Consider the following 19,671-nt stretch of genomic DNA (forward strand, 5'->3'; position numbering starts at 1 on the left):
AGTCCAAGAGGCAGCTAGCAGAGCAGGCTCCCTCCCAGCACCAAGTGCCGCCATCATGTGCTGGGGCACCTACGTGCGCACACAGGTGGAAACCCCTTCCTCCGCCAGGGAGGAAAAAGCAGTTCAGTTGCAGGTCAGGTGAAGAGCGTGAGACACCATGGAGCAACTTGAAGCACAGGAAATCTGAAGTATGCTCCACAGCACCGAATAAAAATGTTGCGCATGGAATTTAAGACTGATGGGTGGGATGCGTTATGACCTCAGAGCAGGTCTTTGGGGACATATGACAGGAAAGAGGTACACAGGTTGTGGCACGAACCAGGATCAGTCTTTGAATATAACATATGCCAGTCTCCATCTAGGAACTAAGTATGGTGTACCACACCCCTGCAGATGGAGCATTCTGTGTGCTCCAGACACCTCTGACAAACAGGTAGGGGCCTACAGTCCCCTGGAAGACTCCACCAAAATTGCATGAGTCATGCTCTCCACCTTCCTGTCTCTTGCGATGACAGGAGCTGAGCTACCACCACCTTTTTGGTATGCAAGCGAGTGGTGAAAACACTTCTCCTTCAGCTCAATGCAAGAGCCAGGAACCATTCAATGATCACAGAACGGTAGGGTTTGGAAGGGGCCTCTGGAGATCATCTTGTCCAACCCCCCTGCTTGAGCAGGCACACCTAGAGCAGGGGGCACAGGACCGCATCCAGGCGGGTTTTGAATGTCTCCAGGGAAGGAGGCTCCACAACCTCTCTGGGCAGCCTGTTCCACTGCTCTGTCACCCAATGATGTCTAAGGACAGCAAGCTCCAAAATGATGACATGGGACGGTGTGGAAGAGAAAATATTGATAAGGCAAGTGATGATAATTTGGAATTGGTTTAGTTAATATTAAGATATTTGGAAGGGCCACAAAGCTTCAGATCATCCCAGCTTGAGACAAGGAATAAAGCAGAGCGCTGCTCATCTCTTCATTGCACTCATCTTAAGTCTTCTTCCAAGGCACACAGACTGGCTGCCTCAGGCACCATACCAGATCAGACAGGCTTCACAGCTGCTCCCCCAAACATCCCCTGTGATCCCACTTTCCATGTCTGCTGCCTGACGGCACACTTTGTTACACTGCATACTTGCAACACCTGATAGAACAGCCTCAGCAGCTGAGCAGACCCCTTCTGTCAGGGGAGCTGGTGGAAGAGCCCATCCCCATTGCAACTTGGCTCTAGGCATCCTGAAATTCACGTTCTGAGGTCACAAACCCCTGAAGACAGGAATTTCCTTCTTCCGCACATGCTTGTATGGGACTGAGCACCATGGAAGTCTGGTCTGCATTTGTGCCCTGTTTACAGCAAGAAGGAATACTATTCTCAGCCTCTGTGGTTCTTCTTTGTGCCATGGACAAATGGTTAGTTCTTTTAGCCCAGCTTCTCACATGCCAATGTGCAGCCTGAAAGACCTTTAACGAGCCTGTGTCAAGGAAGCACTAGTTAATATTCATATAGTGCTCTGAAAGCAAAGCCTCAGCATAAGTACAGCTAGATACATGCAAACACACACACACTTTCAAGCCTTTACAAGATGCCCCAAACAAGACACATTTTCTTTCAGAAGTACCACAGCCAGTCACAAGGAAAGTAATATTAAGGGTAAGGAGAGTCTCATTATTTTGGCAGGCTGAGCCCATGGTCTCATTCTCCAGAGCGAGAAGGAAGCTCTCCAGTCCTGTCCCCATGCACCAGCCAGTGCTGCAGGCAGGGGCTACCTGCCCTTCCCAGAGGAGAAGCAAAGGACTTTCTTCAAAAGTCTGCAGTAAAGCAGCTCAGCAGGGAAAAAACCAGCAGTTGGGGGAGGGGGGAAATGTTAAAAAAGAAGTAAAGGTGCTGCCCCAGAGCTGGTTAGCTGTGGGACCTGTGCTGGCACAGCAGAGACGGATGCTGGCTGCGGGGCAGATGCTCAGTCAGAAAACCCACCAGTTTGGGAAGCCTGATGTACAAGGCACCTGGAGTTTAAACACCCACAACCCCCAAGTAGGAAGAGATGCAAACATCTGTTAGAAGAGAAAATGGCTTTTCCCTTCCCATTCTTCCCTCAAGAAGACTCCTCCATTATGGAGCGAGAGAGACCCTGTGATGACCCAGTCTGAGCTCCTGTGCAAGGCAGGCCACCACGCTTCCTTCAGTGAACTCCTGGTTCAACTACAGCAGACCTCCAACAAGGAAAAAAAAAAAATCCAGTGTTTATTTTACACACAGAGCTCCTCATTTTACTGTACAGCACATTTTGCAGTTCTCTCCTCATGGTCCTCCCTGAACTCCCTCCAACTTATCAGCAACATTCCTGTGCAGCACTGGCTGTGGCACTCCTGCGCTGATGGGAGTGGCACCTTGTGCCAAGATAACACCCTCCCTGCCCATGCTCAGGACTTCCACAGGTGCGTCCAAGTACCGCGTTTACTTTCTGGCCACCATGCCTCAGCTGGGGTTTTGTGTTCAGTGAACCACCATGTTGCCGTAAGAGCCTTAGCTCCTGCAACAGCTCCCAGGCCACCACACAGCCCCTGCCAGCCCTCCCACCTGCTCTGTGACTAGGTGCCCACTTTTAAGACAGCCACACAACTTCTTGTTGTCTCACCCAGTATACATGCGATCGTAACTCCACCACTAACTTGCCTCTTTTTATTACTTGTGACTTGCCCAAACTTTCTGTTGCCCACAGACACGATTCAAATTACCTTTGTGTTTTCTTCCAGGACACCGACAAACTTAGAAACATAGAATCATCTAGGCTGGAAAGGCCCTTTAAGATCATCGAGTCCAATTGTAAATCCAACACTGCCAAGTCCACCACTAAACCATGTCCCTAAGGGCCACATCTACACGTATTTTAAATACCACCAAGGATGGTGACTCAACTACTTCCATGGGCAGCCTGTCCCAGTGCTTGATAACCCTTTCAGTGAAGAAATTTTTCCTAACATCCCATCTAAACCTCCTGTGCTGGTTTTGGCTGAGGAGGGGTTAATTCTCTTCACTGTGGGGGTCGGCTACCTTTCCAGCTTCCCGCGCTCTGCTGCGTGGCGGGGGGGGGCTGGGAGGGGCAGGGCCATGGTGGGGACGGCTGACCCCAACTGGCCAATGGGATGTTCATTCCATACCATGTGACACCATGACCAGTATATTGAGGGGGGGGCAGGTTACAGCTCAGGAGCGCCGCGGCGTCGGGTCGGTGGGCGGCTGCGTCCCGTGCGGTTTGTTTCGGCGGTTCGTTCCCCCTTTCCCCTCCCTTCCACCCTCCCCCGGGGCTTTGCGTCTCTCATTGTTCTCCTTTACATTGCATTTCTGTTGTTGTTTCTTTTAATTTTAATTATTAAACTGTTCTTATCCCAACCCACGAGCATTACCCTTCTGATTCTCTCCCCCATCTACTGGTGGGGGGAGTCAGCGAGTGACTGTGTGGGGCTATGCTGCTGGCTAAACCACGACACCTCCCCGGTGCAACTTGAGACCATTTCCTCTTGTTGTATTGCTTGTTACCTGGGAAAAGAGACTGACACCCACCTCTTGATTAGCATCAAGCCAAAAGAACAATTCCCAGCTGACACTTCTAGCAATACACTATGAGCAATGGCTCTCCTTTTGTTGTCACGCTGTGACCTGTCATTCAGTCAGGTTTTCATTTATTCATAGAATCACAGAATAGTTTGGGACCTTTAAAGATCATCTAGTCCAACCCCCCTGCAGAAAGCAGGGACATCTTCAACTAGACCAGGTTGCCCAGAGCCCTATCCAACCTGACCTTGAATGTTTCCATGGATGGGGCACCTACCACCCACCTGGGCAAACCATGCCAGTGTTTCACCACCCTCATCGAAAAAAATTTATTCCTTATATCTAGTCTGAATCTACCCTCCTTTAGTTTAAAATCATTACCCATCGTTATATCACTACAGACCCTACTAAAAAGCCTGTTCCTATCTTTCTTACAAGCCCCCTTAAATATTGAAAGGCCACAATAAGGTCTCCCCCAAGCCTTCTCTTCTCCAGGCTGAACCACCCCAACCCTCTCAGCTGGTCCTCGTAGGAGAGCTGTTCCACCCTGCTGATCATTTTTGTGGCCGTCCTCTGGACCCACTTTAACAGTACATGACACACTGAATCATCCTAGCTGCTTATTCCGATGACCTGTGGCACAACTTCAGTTGTGCTGGTTTCGGCTGAGAAGGGGTTAATTCTCTTCACTGTGCGGGTCGGGGACCTTTCCAGCTTCCCGTGCTCTGCTGTCTCAGTGGGAGGCTGGGAGGGGTGGGGCCACAGCCAGGGCAGCTGACCCCAACTGGCCAATGGCAGGTTCATTCCATACCATGTGACACCATGACCAGTATATTAAGGGGGGCAGTTTGCTGCTGGGGGAGGGGCGGCATTGGGCAGTGAGTGGCTGCATTGCGTGCGGTTTGTTTCAGTGGTTTATCATCCTCTCCCTGCCCACCCCGGGTTTCGTGCCTCTCGTTGTTTTCCTTTCATTGCATTTTTCTTGTTTTTTTTTTTTTTTAATTTTAATTATTAAACTGTTCTTATCTCAACCCATGAGCGTTACCCTTCTGATTCTCTCCCCCATCCCACCGGTGGGGGAGTGAGTGAGCAACTGTGCGGGACTGAGTCGCTGGCTAAACCATGACATCAGTGCATTAAACATGCAAGATATATGAACACTTCTACCTATATCAAGCAAAATTACAGCAACATCAGAAAATCATACTGTGTTAGAAAAGACCTATTTTTAAAAAATCCATACAGACAGATTATTACAATTAACACCCCCTTAAATCATGATCGACCCAATCCCTATCAGCTATTACATTATTTTACTGGAAGTCAATATCAGACTGCAGGTAGCCTAGTATTCTAGTTTGCCCAGATTAGACTTGAGAGTAGCTTACTTGTTTATGACTAACACACAATATTTTTTTCAGTCTAACTCATTATGGATACTTTTTAAAAAAATTAGCATTTACTGCCCAGAAAGCACTGCTCACCCAGCCCTTTTAAAATCCATGGATGCAAGTTAGCCAGAACAGCAATCTTTAAAATGTACTGCTATAGTAGCTGCTGCTTGGTAATTTCCCAAGCCATTGCTACAACAGAGCATGTTACACTGCTGCTGTAACTGATACCATCATCTAGCTTCTCCAGCAGCCTCAGAAAAGAAACATTCAACATTTCTCCAGTTCTAGGCATCAGTAGACGACTGTGCTTTTAGGACTCTTTTAGCTTCTGATGTATTTAAAGTTGCTTTTAGTTTTTCCTAATTTCACTGCCCATTAGTTTCTGTTTCTTTCCCCTTCTCCTCCCCCTTTAGTTTTCCACAACTGCAAGAGTTCTAGTTCACTTTCTGCACTTTTAACTCCCTCCACTTCCTTGTTGGTTTGTTTTTGGGGTTTGTTTTTGGGTTTGTTTTTTTTGGGGGGGGGGCCGGGATTTTTATAGTGGTGTTTTATAGTGGTGTTTGTTCTAATAGCTAAATATGAAGATCCTCTGAAGATTTCAGATGATATGGAGAAGCACCATGTAAGCATAAGCAGAGCAGGCTCCTCGGTTACTGCTGAAGGTATTCCCATGGGGTGCCTGGCCTCCAGTGTGTGTGTCCCTGCAGCCACCAGGACAGCCAGTCCTCCCAGTGTCAGTGTGTACACAGCCTACTCCAAAGTCCTAGCAGCATGTCATAGAGGACAATCCCCAGGTGAGACGGATGCTGTGAAGATCCAGGTGCTGTTTGCACACAACATCAAGTCTTTTGTACAGCAAAGCCAGTTGTGGTATGAGGCACAATGCCCCTCGGCAGGCCCAGAACACCAGCCTGACTGCAACAAATCCCAAGAGGCATCCCCAGGTTCACAGGCAGTGTCACATAACCTCTCCCATTTTCTTTACAAAGTAGGCAAGCACCTGCCATGTTTCTGCATGACACACAGTAAGATCTCCAGTGGCTTTACCATGTTGCTCACAACCAGGGAAGTAGAAAACACAAGAACATCTGAGCTGTTAATCTCTAATGTGGGGAAAAAAATGTCCAAATGGAGTTAAGCATGAATAAACCTGTGAATTCCTGTCCTCAGGTATGCCACCTTTATCACTGCCCCTCTTGTAGTTATTAGTTAACAGCCACAGACTCTTATCTGCGTAGATCAGCCTCCAGAACAGAGCTTCAATTTTACATTTTACTGGCACGTTTCCCAGATTGGGACATTCTTGCATGTGAAACAGCCATATAGGAATCCATCCCGTCCTCAGCACACAGCTCCTTCACTCAGTTTCTCACTGCCAGCCTTCTGGATATCATCCCCTCTTAAGAAAGATCTTGTGTAGCTTATACCCCATTTTAGTTTTAAAGTGCAGGCCCATGGTGAAAGATAGACTTGAATTCATATGCTTTTTGTACAGTTGCATATTATTGCCAGAAATAGTAATCCAGAACAGTCAGCTACTGATGAGTTGAGAATGGGGAATAAAGCACAGTATTCAAAGTTCCAAGTTCTTCCCTAAACAGACACAAAAGACCCAGCTAACTGTTTTCCCCAAGGTGAATTCACTTACCACAGCCCTCAGCCATGCCAACCATTTCAGGTCACTTTATGAAGTACCATCTGGCTACACAGCTCATGCTCGCAACCAGTGCAAATACCAGCAGATCCCACAAAATAAGAGGGAGAACCAGTTTGCTCAGAGGAGGACCACTGTCCACAGACAGACACTAACCCCATGCTCCAGTTAGGTGAAAGCAAAAATTACTTTCACCTTGACAGTTGCCACAGCACTGGCTTAACTTTCCCCCCCAAAGTACAGGATTCCTATGGGCGAAGCTGTCCCCCACCCGGCGGTGCAGCAGAGCAGCATCCCAGCACGGTGAAGGCTGGCAACAGGGCAAAACCTGATGACCTGCCTCCCAGCTTGATCCAAGGCCAGGGCTCTTCCCCAACAACTGCAGAGCAGAGCTGAATGCAGCCTGCACAGCTGGAGACAGGCTGGGGCAGTCAAGAATTAAAAATCAGTGAAAATTATAGGGCATGGACGATGCAGGATTTGAGCAACATGGGCTGCAACTAGGACTTGTTTAAATCATTGCCAATTACTCCACTACAGTCAGTAGCCATAAATACACCAGAAGAGATGATAAAATATTTTACTTCAGTTTCAAATTCTCAAAACACTGAAGAATTTCAGGACAACAAGAAAGATACCTGGAAGCACCACCAGTTTTGCTGCAGCTTTCTGAAGAAGCTTAGAGAGCAAGCTTCAAAACCACGAGACTTAAACTTGTTTTACAACAGGGAGGGCCAAGAGTTCCCATTGGTTTCAACAACTTGCTCAAGACCAGCAACTGACACAATAAATGGCATTGGGGTGCCACGACACCAAGTTCCCACTGTCATCCCAACTGCAGACAGGCCAGGGACAGGGAAATTCCCATTTGCCGACCTGGAACTCCTCCTGTCATTTCAAGGGGATGCAAGATGTGTTCACACTGTCAACTCCTACATGGTTCATTGGCAAAACATGCCATTAAAAGCTGCCATGATCTACTTTATGACAGATGCATTTCAGAGGGGGAGGAAGGAAAAGAACCTCTGAAATAATCCCTGAACTAGTCTTAAGTTTGTCTTATGGTGGCTTCTAGTGAAGGTACAAAATGCTGCTGACTTTATACAGGATTTGACACAAAATTCTGTGTTATGGTCAGTTCGGAGCATTTGCCCTTTGTTGATGTCAGAGTAGGAAGCTAGTGTCATGGATCAGCACAAGCCTCTGCAGCCTGGGTATTATTTGGTGCAACTTCTCTACATTGAGTGTTGAATAACGACTTAATACAGCGGGATGCTGACAACATAAAGCTCCTGTGAAGCCTAAGCCTCTGAAACAGTGCGGCATGCCATGGAGCCATGGCAGCTACTCACTACAGCTGAAAGAATAAGCAAGTGACTTGCATTTTTAAAATACGTTAAAAATAATTCCCTTGAACCAGAAATTTCTCATTTTTGCTGTATTCAGCTCTCTGCATTGGTCTCACAGATTCACAGCATAAGGGTGGAATGGAGAATTAGGTCAACCAGATCCCCTGCACTTCACATGCCCTTACCTTTAGCCGACAAACAGGGCAAAATCTTCATCTGAATCTAGCCAGGGTAGAAGAAGCCAACACTTCACCAGCAGTTTATTTCAACTGCCAATCCCCATCATGGACAAGTTATATGTGAATCTCTCTAGTTCTGGGCATCAGTCAGCAGTTCTTTCAAAAAGCCCTGCAACCCTGTGGGAAAAGCTGAAATACCCGGCATGTTGGGACGCTGCTTTGAGCAAATGGAAAGAATCGCTTCCCAGGTTAATAGCTGTAACAAACCTCACCATCTTTGGTCTGATCTGCCAGTTGCACTTCTTTGCCTTTGGCTTCTTCAATATATATACCTACAGTTTTAAAGATAAAACAAACCGGCACAAAACCCCAGTACTAAAACAAGATCCTATTCCACTACCGTTTTTCTCCCCAAGGACAGAATAAGACTACAACCAAGGAGAAGATGTAAGCCTTGTTCCTTAAGGCACTAATGAAAGGTGTTTGGATAGCAATAGTGATAAGCACTGAGTAAAAACACATACATAGCAGACCCCTGGGTATGCACCCATGCAGTACCTTCTCAGCTTTCCAACAATTTTGATCATTCTGTGTAATTCTTCCAATTTTCTCTACGTTATTTTAAGATGCTGGCACCAGAAAGCCACACTGGTACAAAACTGCGTCTGGAGTAAATATAAGGGTTAGAGATGGTGAAACTACCTCATCACCCTGATTCATTACCTCCCTGTTTGTGTGTCCAAAATCACAGCCATCTTTTCCAGCAAGGACCAGACAGAGAAAGCTCCCCATAGTTGCCTGTCCATTCCGACCCTCATGTTCTCACATGGGACTGGTCGGGACCCAGGCCCCCTTTGCAGATCACATTAAGGACATGTCTTTCCAGGTTCATAACTCTCTGCTTGTCTGAATGAAAACAATGTTGTTTCAATGGGTTCGTTTATTAAACAAACTGCATTACTCCATCCTGCCCCTATCAATACCTGTAGTTCACCAAACTTGTTTCATCTACACATTTTGCCAGTTTAGAGACATGCTTTCTTCTGCATCACTGAGTAAGTGTCAGGCAGCATTGACTTCTCCCTTCCCCTCATTTGAAGGGAAGAGTCATCAAGTCTACTTCTTTGAAAACACAGTCTCCACATATCATGTTGCAGAGACTCTTCTGCCAAATTATCAAACTCTAGCTTAAAATAGCTGGATTATAGCTCCCCTCATCTAAGGCAGCAATGCCAGAGCCTTGATCTTTTGATGCTGAAAAACCATCTTCTATGTTCAACTTAAAGTTAATCCAGATTCATTAGTGTGCTAATACTGTCCTTTAGCTTAGAGTATCCTTCATTCTCCTTACTGTTCATACTGACGCTTCAGTTTATTTATTGCATGCTGACCCTCTATTAATCACCACATTCACTTCCTAAGTCACTCATATTTTCTTGATATTCTTTGGTATTAGATATAAATTGGGTTCTTGTGCACTGAGTTAACTGCCTTCTATACCCAAGTATATCACATCTACAGATCTTTCTTTAAGCCAACGGTAAGCTTCTCAAAGAACAAAATCAAACCCATTTGAGAAGTACAGGACACCTTCCATAACATCAAGTTTCAAGCATGACCTGCTTTATATTTACCCAGGATTGGTGTCATGCTACCCAACCTATAACTTCCCAGGCCATCCACTTGGCCATTTTCAGAATGGCCCCAAAGCAATCACTCTTCCAGGCTCCTGGATTTGCTGTGATCCACCAAGACTAATTAAAAATGAACATCAGCGAGCTAAAGACCTCCTCTCATTTACCTAGTGCTCACTTTGTTTCAAGGGAATGTGTTTTTTCCTAAGTGCAGCCGTCAGCAAAACTTTGCTTACCCACAGGATCTGTGCTACACAACTGCTATGTGGGTCCCTGGATCCCTTCTTCTAGGGCTCAGCTTTTGGATAGGCAGCTTATCCTTTCCTTGCTGCTGGCCCAGGTGGAAGCTTCAACGACAATCAAGAGCATGCAACTCAACAAAGAGAAGCTATGTTTGGGTCTGGAAAAGTTAAGTTTTTTACCACTTAGATGCTTTTATAAAAAGCAGAGATGTGAATTTACTGCCTACATGACCTTCTGCTCCCATCCGTGGTCAGATAAAAAGGCTGGAGTGAGGAAGTGCATGCAGCAGGCTGGGCTACCACAGTGCTCCTGCTCTTCTGCTGTGCTGGGAGAGGGAAAGATACTGGAGTGCTTTTAATGTTTTACACAGCATGCACAGAATATTCAACACACCCCGGTCAAGTCCTGCCAGCCTTGCTATGAGCCTGGGACCCTGCCACTTAGCGCTCAGCACCTGCCTGCCACCCACTGCCAATGTCGCCCAGCCTCCCACCACGAGCTCACATGCATCCAGAGGACCCCTGCATTGTACAGGCTGGCCAGCCTAAAAATTTCTGTGGGTGAGTGACACCATTGATTCATGTATCTGAACATCAACGGAGGTAAAAAGGGAAAGGGAAGGCGTAGGGGTGGGCAGGAAGCAAACCCCAGATGCTACTTTCTAAATAGCAGATGTGGCTATCCTGGCTAGCAAACTTCCACTTTCATTTCTTACCCACAGAAATGGGAAATGATTCATGAAAAACCAACAGGATAAAATTAGCTGGAAGGCAGAGAGATAATTCATGCAACCCAACCATCATGGGCTGAAGTGCCAGCACTACCAGTGCTGCCTGGCATTTCAGCCTCCGGTGCCCTTCAGTGGCTGGCACCCGGCCAGCAATCAGCTCCACATATATTTTGTTAGTGTCTAAATTAGCCCCTCTGGAGAGCACATCCATCTTTTAACGAGACAGCCTTTCACTCAACACTTCTCTAGAAGTTCCAGCTTTTTCTCTTTTTTTTTTTTTTTTTTTTTTTTAAACAAAACAAAAGATTACCTGAAGTACTCTGTCTTTTTTTCCACTGGTGTTAGAGAGATGGACTGACAGGATGGACAGGTTTGCACACACATCTGTAAGCCATGGCCAAGCTATGCATGTAATTCAAACTGCCCCACTAAGTCAGAAAGATCAGTGGATTTCACCAGAGTGCCCTTTTCCTGCACAAAGCCAACAACGTGTTCAACAGCGACAAATGAGTGCTGGTCTGCCTTTACACACATTGGTGATTTTTGCAAGACTACCCTTAAATTCTGTCACGTAAAAAGCATGAACCACAAGACACAGTTTCACCCTTGATACAGACACAGGACAGCAAGTTTCTTGAGAAGCTGGTATTACTTACAAATCGCAACCCAAAGCTCTTTACCCCAAAGGCAGATGAGAAACCCCCACCTCTCCTAGAGATCTCTGCACTTCCAGTAGGCACTTGGTATTGAGCAATACCCCTTCCCGCCACCTAACTCAAAAGCTTCAGGAATCTACAGTCAAATTGTAAAGCCTCTGCAGCACCAACACCTCTAGGCAGGCAGTCTCAGCTGCAGGGGGATCCTCATTCAGTTGGGACCTATAGGTACAGACACAAAATAAAGATTAAATCCTGCTTTTGTACAATTTCTCCAGTTGGTGCCTGTTCATTTCTGTTGAAGGACGTTACATGATGGTTCCTCTATGTTTGTAACAGTGGTTTGACTCTAACTTGGGCTTCAGGACACAGCAAGCGACTCCTTTCTTACTTGTTCAGCAAAAAGGGAAAGAATATTGGGGGGAGAGGGAGGGAGGGGACAAGAAGGTAGGAGCAAATTATATTTTCATTTGTTCCTAAAAGTCTAATAAACTAGCTCAGTCCTTTAAAAGCACTAATGAACATACCAGCCAGATCGAGAACAAATCAACTGTTCTACAAAATGCAGAGGAAGCAAAAGCAAGAACCATATTTATTTCTCCTCATTTGTACCCTCTTGCAGGCCATTAGGGAGATAAGATCTCACAGTACAGCAGACATTATTCAGGGCTGGTAAATCTGTCTACAGGTTCGGGGCTCATGTTACACCACTTGGATAAGTACTGGCTAGGCATGGATCACACTGACCCCCTTTTCCTTGGGGCAGGCAGCAGTCCCAGTGTCAGATCTGCCAAGAAATCAGATATCCATGTGCTGAATTCACCACCACCACCATTTGATCTGCACATTGCCTTCCATACAGAGAGAGGTATGTTTAGACCTTGTATATCCTAATACAGCTAACTGAAAAAAAAAAACAACAACCTTCCAGCAGGGGCCAAGCACTTCTGGTCCATTCCTTCAGCCTCCTGCTCCTCAAATGTGTCTTCTACATAAAGGTACTGGATTGTACAGAAATACGTGGTCCTCTATGCTGTGGATGTTTTAAAAATGCTCATTACTAGAAGCATGGAGAGAGCCCAAGAACCCATTCAATTCCAGTACAAAAAGAAGAGGGAGGACATCACAGGGACTTCACATATGTAAGTCACCTAGGGACTACAAAAGTTCACCAACTCCTCCAAGGGAGTTCAAAAGCAGCATTTCAACAACTGACTACAGAAAGAGACCTAGTTAAAAAAACCCACCCAACCACTAGTCCTTCAGACCTAAAGAGGATATGTTAGCATGTGATTTAGTGGCTGCTAGCTCTCAAGACATCCAGGAGGTGTAGTAAGTTGATCCACCTGTCTGGAAGTACTGCCTTTGCAACAGCAATGTAGAGTTAGCTGGTGGGATTCTGCACTGAGGGTCAGGTACCACCATACCCATCCAGTGGTCACTTACTATGTGATTTAGGAAAAATTTCTCAAGGAACAAAGCAACTTACACTCATACCGTATGTAAGACAGCTCCCTTCCCAGTCATGAAGGGAAGAGAAATTCACTAATTAAAAAGCTTCTATTCTTCAAGAGCTAATTGATCCCATTTGAGCTCAAAAAAGATAATCTACATGCCTAGGTATGTACTCATGACAACTCTAGAATGTATTTTATTGTCCACAAAAGTATGTTCGTGTGTCATCAATATCGATTTTTCCTTCAGTCAGTTTCCAAGTGTTTTCATTGATTTCCTTTGAAGGGATAAAAGGACGGGACTCTGCAAACCGTGGTGTATTTAACATTTGCATTAGTCTTTCCAGGCAAAAGGTCTCCAATTTAAAGAGACCACATGAAGTACTCCAGCAGGCTCAGAACTAAAGAAATTTTTTTAAAAAACCAAGCAAACAGCAAAATCCCCCAATATACAGAGACATGAGGAAGTCAAGATTTATCCAAATGAAACGTGTAAAGAGGAGCATGCTAGGAGTAGAAAGGTAATCCCAGCCAAACTTATGGCGTCTTTCGAGGAAGATGCTATGTACACTTAGCCTGCTCAGCTGTTTGAGTCTGCAGTTGAAGGACCACATTTAACTCCACTCAGCATGACACTGCTTATATGATAATTTTCAAAATAAAGCTTCATTGTACTGAAAAGGAATGTACTGGACAATAATTCACGTTCGTTATCAGCCTGGAAACAGCTGATGTCCCTGACCAACATCAGTTCCAATTACCAGCCTTCAATACTCCAAAATACTCTGAAAGGGCATTCACAGGCAGCCACAGGAGCTGCGTGCCCACAGCACCCAGATCTGCACTCAGGAGCCTGGAGCCAGTGCTCCCCAGCACACAGCGATAACCTGGCTTGGGGACTGGCAAAGGACGCTCAGTGCATCAGCTCCCCCCACCACCCAGCACTGTGCAAGGCCGGAGCACCACTGGCTCTCAGGTGTAGCTAATTAAAGCAATTCTAGAGCTGCCACAAAAGATACTCCCCCACGTCGCCTCCCATGCACTCTCACCATCACCCCCAGTACCCACGGTCAAGCCTCCACCAGCAAAACCCAGCCCTCAGCTGACTGCAGCACAGGCAGCCTGGCTCAGTCACTGGGAATGCTGGCCCTGACAAGGCTCGACACCAGCACTTATTTTGGAATGGCAGTCCCTCCTCCAGGACAAGTCACTACATTCAAAGCAAAACTAGTCTTGCTGAAAAGCCAAAGCCTAAGGAGAAGAGAGGAAAGGGGGCAGAGAGATGAAGCCATTTATCAGAGTGTTCTCAAATTGGACAACTTTGCCTACAATACCCTTCTGATGGGCCTCTTATTGATGGCTGTCCATGAGCAAAGGACTGCACTGAAACGGTCTTCTGCAGTATGCATTACTGATCTGTCTTTGGAGGCTGCCAGTTTCTGCAGCTTAAACCTTAAATTGTACGTGTAATGTTTTTACCTTCTGACTGCACAGAAACCACTCCGAATCTGAAACAGCAGAGTGCTGCCTCCTTGCCTTGCAAGAGAGACAAGGCCTTTGAACAACAACTGTCAAGGATACTAGCTATCCCACTCGCAAAAATGGACCAATGACCAGTAAGCACTATAGCAAAGCTTTAAGTGTCAACATTTTTAATTGCTTGTCTGTCTCAGCAGAAACACGGGTTCTTGCAACTATGTGCAGAGTTTGGGATGGAAAAGGGCAAAACACCAGCACTAGTACCACCTTCACTGACTCTAGCTGAAGTCCAAAGCCTAAATGGTAAGGGCAGTGATGAGACCTCTAAAAGCCCATATTATAAGCATGAGTCTAGGTGTCAAGTCAAAATTTACCTCCTTCACCTCTGCTTTTTTCCCTCCTTGCTCTCAATCCTCCTGGTCTTTTCTATTAGTAAAGTGGTGCCTATCATGCAGTAGGTATGTTAAAGAAAAACTTCCCTAACATGGGATGCTTGTGTTGCCCTCATCACCAGGTTTCTTCACCAACCACCTTGGCTGCTCCCACCTTCCAAAGAAGCTACAGGCCTGCTCTGTGTTTTCTTTCTTTGGCTTCTCTTACCTACAAGCTTCCTCCCTTTCTGAAGCACTTTTCCCTCACCTTCTTTCTAAAGATGCCACACATGGCGATGCAAGTCTCTCACCTTGTCCTCTCTGCATTTTCTTCAGGAGGTTGGGCTTGCTACCGAAATCCCCTTGCATGGGCAAGTTTAACTATCAGGGATTCCTGAAAAATAAGATTTCACTATGTAGCTTTAGAAGGACCACTGCTCTAGAGGCTTTGTTTAAAAACACCTTCGATAGCAGAGAAGAGGTCACAGGAAAAATGTAACAGCCTGTGAAATTAAAGCCCTCTTTACTCCACTACTATAGAAAGGTTGGTGCAAAAGCAGGCACTAAAACTGTCCGCAGCTGTACAGGTGCTCTGATCCAAGAAATCTCACCCTGTATGACAGAGCTTCTGGCAGGAGCGCCATACAGAAGTGCTCGCGATGAAACATGCGACAAACATGACAAGATGCAGAGCAGGAAAAATAGCATCCTGTGGTGGTGCTGCTCAGTGGCAGGCCACAAGGAATTCTGCCATTGGCTACGCCTGTGCCCTAAGCAGTCTCAGCCCTGGGCTACGCTCAGGTGAGAGCCCCGATGAGAGAACTTAACACTGATGCAAGAGGATGTGTCAAGCCCACCCAGATGTGTGTCCAACTGACTCCAGATTTCCTAAAACGGCAAAAAGCTGCAATCCAAACTGAGGAGGGGAAAAAAAAAAAAAAAAGGCAGCAATATTTGCCTGTTTTGGCTTTCTTAGGAAAACCAGTTGTTCATAAGTCTCAGCTACATGTTCCCAATGCAAAGTAAGCATCAAAAGTTCTCACCTGCGTCACACCAATGGGAACAGGAGCCATTACTTCTTACAGCTACAGAGCTTAGTATCTTCAGATCAAGTGTTAGCAGCTTCTTTCTTCCTTCTGGATGCCCCCCAGTTAATCTACAGTATTATTAGTTGGTTGCCAAAAAAAACTAAACCAAAAACATTTCTCCATTGGGACTATGTTTAGTTTCTCCATGCAAACCTTCACACACATGCCAACAACACTGGATTGGCAATAACAATTTTAAATTGGCTACTCTGAAATGTCATGAATATCAGGCTTTTTGTGATGGCCAAAGCAGTATTTTAAGAGCTTTGGAAATGGCTAGTAGCATTTATAGCAAAAGAGGCCCTGCTAATAGCAACTTTAAGAACAAATAAATACGTAAAAGCACACGCTTTTCTTGCATAAATGGACATGGGGGGGGAAACTCCAAAAAACACAAGCTTTGCTTGCGAATTAACCAGTATGAGACACAAGTTACAAAAGGGGAAAAATATTTTTTTAAAAAAACAAACAAACAAAAAACAAAACCAAAAACCAACCCGGAAGGATAAAGTGTATATGGTACTCTGTACATAAAGACCAAATACCCCTCTTGTCCCGATTTGTAATTTTTCTCCTCCTCAATACATATACTTTACTCCGATTCCTGACTCAGGGCAGCAACTTGCACTCACTGCAGTGCTTGCAGCTCCCCCAATTGCAGTGCCAGCCTGCTGCAGCAGAGGAGCCCTCCCACTTCAGGCTCCTCTTGCAGTGTTCATGGACACAACCTTACCCCCCTCCTACCCATTTTGAGCAGTTCCATCCCTTTCCAGCAAGCATTACAAGCAAACAATGGGCATCCACCCCATCCCAATAAGACCAATGTTGCCTTAGTATATCAGAAATAAGATTTCAGAGGAGTCCTTGCTTTTGTCCTTATTATTTAAAACCAGGTATGACCGTCAACAATCATAAGTAATTGCTACCAGCGACCACTAAGGCTTGGAATGAGAGAACCCCCCATAAACCAGCCTGGAAAGCATTGTCCTTAATGCATGGTCCCCCAAAGATGCTAGAGAAGCAACAGGCTGCTCTCTTGAAACCAGCAAGCTCTACACCAAAGCTGGCACCAAGCTGGGAGCACAGGAGCTGCCCACAGACAGCCAGAAGGAGCAGCAGTTTTTGACATGACCCCCAAGCAGGAGGGAACAACAGCTTCGCCTGGTCCTGCTACTCCATACCACAGGGGCACGGTAGCTTCGTTAACACAGTCCTTCCACCTGCCACACCAACAGCCCCGACGCTTGAACTCTTTGCAAACGTCACGATTCCAGAGCCCTCATCGTTCAGCCCTATACTAAGCTATTATTTTTGGAGCAGGAGTACCTCTGTTCAATGCACCCCTTGCAGGAAGCAAATACACATCACCTGAATACTTTCGTTTCTGACTGCAGCTTGCGCTTGAAAACAAAAAATGCACCATCCTCATCAGGGATGTGTGTCTATTGTGGGGTTTATACACAATACATTAGAAAGCTGAAAGTGTAATTTCCCTTTCCACTTTCATTGCTTATAATCTTGTTGATCACACAAACGGAAATTCAAGCAACATGAAGCCCAACCCAAGCAGCACGCTCACACTCTGCCAGTCCCACGGGGAGTCAAACCTCACTGGCAGGACCAGGGGGCTGCTGGATGTTTGGGACTGGGGCTGCTATGCCACTCAACAAAACACCGTGCACACCTGCAGTGCTGGAAAACAACCCTTTCTTATGGTCAGGGTTGGTTTTTTTTAAGCTGGTTGTGCCAGTTCTCCTCCTGTTAATGAGAAGCATTAGTCACTGAAAGAAGAGGAAGCAACAACGAGCCAAGAGCTTTGCTCATGGCCTGGCTTCTTTTTTCCAGTATCTGCAGTGGGGCACTGGAGGCATCTTCCTTTTCCCTTTGGAATACGCCAAGAGATAAAGGAATTTGGTTAAAGTTATATATATATAATTCATGCTCTTCTGGAGCATTCGCAAAGAGGGCGCCGGAGGCATCTTCCTTTTCCCTTTGGAATACGCCAAGAGATAAAGGAATTTGGTTAAAGTTATATATATAAAATTCATGCTCTTCTGGAGCATTCGCAAAGAAGCCAGAAAAATACAGTAACTTAAAAAAAAAAAAAAAGGAAAAACACACAAAAAAAATGCATCTAGTGAAGTTTTTCCACGCAAGTCAAGAAAGTATCCTGGCTAAGTGGTACAAGGGCAACTCTTTCGTTGCACTCTGCAAGGGACCCGGGAGACGCTGCAGGCGTGATACCTGCTAGCAGGATGCAACTACTGCGGATTTCCGGGCGCCGCGGGGAAGCCCGGGGCGCTGGGAAACCCACAGCGAAACAACCGATCCCCACCGAACGATCGCCCCGTTTGCGGCACTGCAATGGGCGGCCACCCACACACCCCCTCCCCCCTGCCGCGTGCCAATGTGGCGCGCGCCCGCCCACCCCCGCCGCCCATTGGCCGCTGGCCACGTCACTCACCGGCACCACTAACGGCCGCCGGGGGGAGGGAGGGCGTACGACGACACACACGTGAGGGGAAGGGCGGGAGCGACGGAGACGGGTCCGACTACGGGTCCGGGATGGGGGGGGGGAGGGGGGGGGGGAGGAGGAGGAAGAAGAGGGGGGCGATATCGGTCGCCACCGCCGCCCCGGGCACCCCTCACCCAGGCACCCCTCACCCGCCCTAGATTCTTCCGCCCTCCGCAGCCATTTTCGTGGCCACCGTGGCTACTAACGGGGCTGACTCACCTCGGCGCTGCGGGCGCAGGGGGCCCGCCTCGGTGTCTGGGGGCGGGGGGGGGGGGCGCCCCGCTCCGCCCGAGGAGGGGAGCGGCGGGGAGAGCCCAGCTGGCTGCGCCCTCCCTCCCCGCCAGCCCCGCTGCCTATTCCGAGGCGAGGACAAGTCCCGGGGTCGGGCCGGGCTTGGCGGAGGAGGCGGCAGCGGCGGTTCCCTCCCTCCCGGCCGTGACCACCATCTTATTAGCACAGGAAATGACATGGCGAACGGAAGAGAGGGGCGTTCGGGGGCCGAGCCCGGGGACCCCCTGAACCGGGGGGGAGGCGCCGCCGGCCCGTTCGGCCCGTTGGGGAGCTCCTGTGGGACGCCGCACTCCCGCCTTACTTCTGAACGCCGGGGGTGGAAAGGGGGGGGGGAGAAAATTAAACCCAACAGCCGCACAAAGCAGAGGAAAAAAAAACCCACAAAACCAGAAAAGGCCAGCAAACCCAAACCGCCCCCTGTTCCCACCTCCTGCTCCGCCGCCCGCCGGTCCCTCGAGGGGGGGCTCCTCAGGGCATAGCCCGCCCGGGCTGGGCGTGGGGGAGCTACCAGCCCCGGGACCCGGCCCAGCTCAGCCCGGCGGAGCAGCCGGGCGCCCAGCTCGGAGCCGCCGCCCGCCCGCCTCTGGGGGGAAAGACGGCGGCAAGGCCGGCCCCCCCAGCCGGGGAACGCGACCCTGGGCTCCGCCATCCCCCGAGGGAAGAGCCAGGGAGGGCCCCCCCCCCCGCACCGGGACCCCGCCGCTCGCCGCCGCTTTGCCGCCACATGCCCCTTCAGCGAGCAAAAAGCAATCGCGGAGGCGGGGTGCTTCCCTGGCGCTCGCAGCTCCCTCGTGTTTCAAATTACTTCCCCCCCCCCCCAAAAAAAAAAAAAAAAAAAGCAACCCCCACCCGACAAGCAGCAGGAACAGCAAACCCTACCCTCGAGCTTTGTGCAGAAATTACGGGCAACATGACGGATGACAAAAAGCAGGCATAATTTAATAAACGGAGGAAGCATGTCTCACCAATAAACCATATTCTAAATAAAACCATCTGCGAGCGTTAGGTTTCAAAAATGCAAACCGTTTAGCCGCTTTGCCAAATGAGGCGCAGCAGGGGGTAAAGAGAGGGACGGATAAATAGCCAT

At 47.7% G+C, this 19,671-nt stretch overlaps 1 protein-coding gene across 4 annotated transcripts in view; it reads right to left on the reverse strand.

Annotated features, from left to right (window-relative positions):
* The window catches only part of PRDM11 (PR/SET domain 11), a 65,200-nt gene extending 45,998 nt beyond the window's left edge, over nucleotides 1-19,202 (reverse strand). The window contains exon 1 of one of the 4 annotated variants that reach the window (XM_064452273.1): nucleotides 19,012-19,202. The gene's annotated coding sequence lies outside the window, so the exon portion shown is untranslated. Of the gene's footprint in view, nucleotides 1-18,512; nucleotides 18,772-19,011 lie in introns of those variants that run through there. The other 3 variants (XM_064452275.1, XM_064452274.1, XM_064452280.1) reach the window with 3 other exon arrangements.
* Between the last annotated feature and the right edge of the window lie 469 nt (nucleotides 19,203-19,671).

Source organism: Phalacrocorax carbo, chromosome 5 (assembly GCF_963921805.1).
Source record: "Phalacrocorax carbo chromosome 5, bPhaCar2.1, whole genome shotgun sequence".
NCBI classification, from domain to species: domain Eukaryota; kingdom Metazoa; phylum Chordata; class Aves; order Suliformes; family Phalacrocoracidae; genus Phalacrocorax; species Phalacrocorax carbo.